This window comes from Papaver somniferum, chromosome 9 (genome assembly GCF_003573695.1).
Source record: "Papaver somniferum cultivar HN1 chromosome 9, ASM357369v1, whole genome shotgun sequence".
NCBI classification, from domain to species: domain Eukaryota; kingdom Viridiplantae; phylum Streptophyta; class Magnoliopsida; order Ranunculales; family Papaveraceae; genus Papaver; species Papaver somniferum.
Window position 1 is genome coordinate 50746277 of NC_039366.1, and position 3320 is coordinate 50749596.

General features: G+C 36.5%; 1 long non-coding RNA gene across 2 annotated transcripts; it reads left to right on the forward strand.

The window, feature by feature from the left end:
• Positions 1-737: 737 nt before the first annotated feature.
• LOC113307953 lies at positions 738-2969 on the forward strand. Of its 2 annotated transcripts, XR_003339391.1 has the most exons (7): positions 738-819; positions 1005-1115; positions 1291-1406; positions 1558-1584; positions 1665-1786; positions 2320-2558; positions 2646-2969. It is a non-coding gene; the product is annotated as an uncharacterized LOC113307953 (long non-coding RNA). The 2 variants fall into 2 exon arrangements; XR_003339390.1 differs by having other exon boundaries at positions 1558-1786.
• The last annotated feature ends 351 nt before the right edge of the window (positions 2970-3320 follow it).

Genomic DNA, 3320 nt, shown 5'->3' on the forward strand with positions numbered 1-3320 from the left:
TACTCAGTGTGTTATATTCGTAAGTTTATTCGAGAAATTATCTACCGAATCTGGGTAGTTCATGGCATTCAATGCATGCAATAATCGGTTTTTCTTGTTTACAAAAGCACACAAACGCATGCAAATCGGGTATTTGAGTTTCTTAACACAATACCTGTGTTTTACATGCATCGTTAGCTTCAATATCAGGCGATTATCCATTTTCTTCCATGAAAGGGTCGTCTAGGTTTTCCTCTCCACAAAAGTTTGGATCATTCAACATATACCCCAAATCGTCTTCTCTAAACGGTTGTGAACCCTCAACATTTTGTTCTTCTCCATGATTCTCACCTTCTTCTTCATATCCATCCATTTTTGTAGTGATAAAATGGGTTTTCCCTTTTTTCCTTCACCTTCTTCTCTATAACTCTAACAACTCAAAAATGAAAAAGAAATGGAAAAAATGAAACAGAAATCATTCTAATACTGCACCGACTACAATCGGAAGTCTGGGTAATATTTTGGCTTCCGATTGCAATCGGAGGATAAAAATGTTATCATATCCTCTGAATATATAAGGATAATTTTGCCATTACGAATTACGCGAGATAAGGGCTGGCTACATTTTTCCTTTGGGTGACCTTTTTTGTTTTATTGTTGGCCCCTAAATCCTTTTGAGTGGCCCCTAAAAACGCGAGGAAAAACAACTGAACTTACAAACTAATTCCTACTCTGTTCGTTTTCTCCGCTTTAATATAGCTTAATGTATTTAGTAAGCACTTCTTGACAAGAAATCTTCAATCAAAACCAATTATGCAGAGAAGGAATCACAATTTTAACGTAAGTTTTGATCAATTAAAATCTTACATTACATGGTTTTTGATTTTTTCCTCAATTTTTATTTTCAATTATTCGTACCAATTGATTGAATGAAACTCTTTGAATGTACACATTTTCCGTTTCACTGTTTTTGGGTTTATAAATTTGATTCTCAATTGAGATTTTTGGATTATTTCTTGATGCAGTCTCACTGTTTGTGGAAATGCCAGCAGAAATGAGTCAAATGTGTATAAAGAGTTGTAGTTCATTGCCACAGGGGTGTTTTCTCTTCTGTTATTATCAATGACCAAATAAAGGTAATTTAATGTGGTGCCTTATTTTTTATAACTGCAGGTGGTGTTGATTCTCATTTCATACCTGATTCTAAAGATTCTCGAATTCGTATTCAAGAAATCAAAAGAAAAGTTAGTTGTTTAACTAGCCAATTATGCATACATATGTGTTTTTCCTTATTTTTGTATTGCTTTGCAGGGTGGACGAAGTTATGGATGTTTCGACTTTCAACCAGTGATGAATTGGATGTACCCACCTTCGGAGATAAACCGGTGATGGAAATTGCAAAGCAGCATGGAGGTTATCAACTACAGGTCCATTTTTAAAATTTGTAATTACTATCTTTTAAATGAATCTCTACTCTTATGGAAGAGAGTGAGGGTAGAAGACTACAATCTGTTATGTTTCATGGAAGAGGATGAGGGTTTATTCTTGCAACCTCACGTGGTACTGTTTCCCATTCAGGTGTCCCTTTTCAGCTTTTGGGTGTTGGTAAGTTCCCCAATGCACAATTTCTTTGAGTTCTTTTTCCCTTTTCCTCCATACGTTTATAAGTTCCATGTATGGTGCAGAAATCTCTTCCTATCAGTAAAGCATTTAGTCTGAACTTGAGTTTTCAAGGCAGCTGTTAGCATATATAGATACTGACAGAGCAAGCTGAAGTCTCTACATGATATGATCACTTGAATTACTGGTATACATCTTTGTTGGGTTTCCTTAGGTATCTTAGAAAAAATAGCATGTTTTAGCAATAGGTCGTAGACCACCTAACTTAATTTTTGATTATTAATTACAGGCACACTTTATCTAAAAGACTAACGACAGTGACCATAACGTCGGACGTAGCCTGTTTGACCTACCATAATGGGGATGAAGCATCTAGAGTCACGATAGCTTCTTCTCTTATCTCAAATGTGACTACCCATATATTTTACACAAATGTCTATTTTCTTATGTATACGTTAAATTTAACATGTCGTAAACTAGCTTTGTCTCATAAGTACGTCTTGCATATAAAGTGGAGTATCTTAGTCGTGACCTTATGAAAAATAGGTCAGTTTCACAGATCAAGTACTGCCACCTATTTGAGAACCAGAGCTGTACCGAATGAAAGCACAATATGTTTCTGTCGTTTTGGTTCCCTTCGTTACTCTAAATGTATATTTTCGTTTTAAATTTTCTTTTCAAATGATATGGTGGTATGATTTCTACTCTATGATGTTGCAGGGTGAATATCAAAGTTTTCGTTGGGTGTGGCACATCAACTGAACTGTTGGGGTGGTCTCAGTCGCATAATCCATCACTAGGAAATTTGTTGGTTGTCATTGTAGGAATTATTCTGGGAATGTTCTTGGAAATCTTTAATTTCCCTCCTTACAAAGGATTTTCATGAAAGATAATGCCCAGTTTTAGAGTTCAAACTTCATGAATAGGGTAAAGAACAAAAGCTCAAGTGATGCACACAGGTAAAGAAAACATTCAGTCAAACGGTTAATGTTTTTTTTTCTTTTGGTGAGAACCTCTAATTAAAATATTACTTTTAAACAATGCAGGGAGAAACTGAAAATGCTAGAAATGCTGTTGGAGCCAAAACAAACATGAGCAAGAGATCAAGCTTTGGTAATACTTCTGTTGATGACGCGGTCTGCACTACAGGTGAAACAGGGTGCAACAGCGATGAAATTCACAGCCTATGAAACAGGGTGCAACTCAATTAACATGACTTGAGTTGATAAATTCACATATCTCCAGACTTACAACAACAATTTGCGCACCTTATATGATCAAGCAAACTTAACAGGCAGCTTAGCATTGGCTCACAGCTCAGACAATGGACTAATGTTCACCCAAACCAAAAGACTATACTCCCGGAGCGTAGCACGGGTTACTATCTAGTAATCACTGAAAGTATTCAGTATTCATGAGATATGTCATTGTCCAGTCGTGAGACTACATATCTACATGTACTCTGAGAGAAAGTACTCTCCGTTGAGAATACGATGAGAGACCCTTGTCTCGATACTCACGTCTGATTGCTGGATCAGAGCTTCGTATAATTATGAGTTTACGATTTTAGCCCTTGTCGAAAATCCACCATCTACATTATATTCTAACCTGGACTCTTTAGTCGTAGACTCCACTGTTTCGAACGACTTCATGAAGATTGAATGCTACGCCAATACGATGTTCCTCCAAGCTCTGATGTGGGAGCGTTTCGGAAACTATGC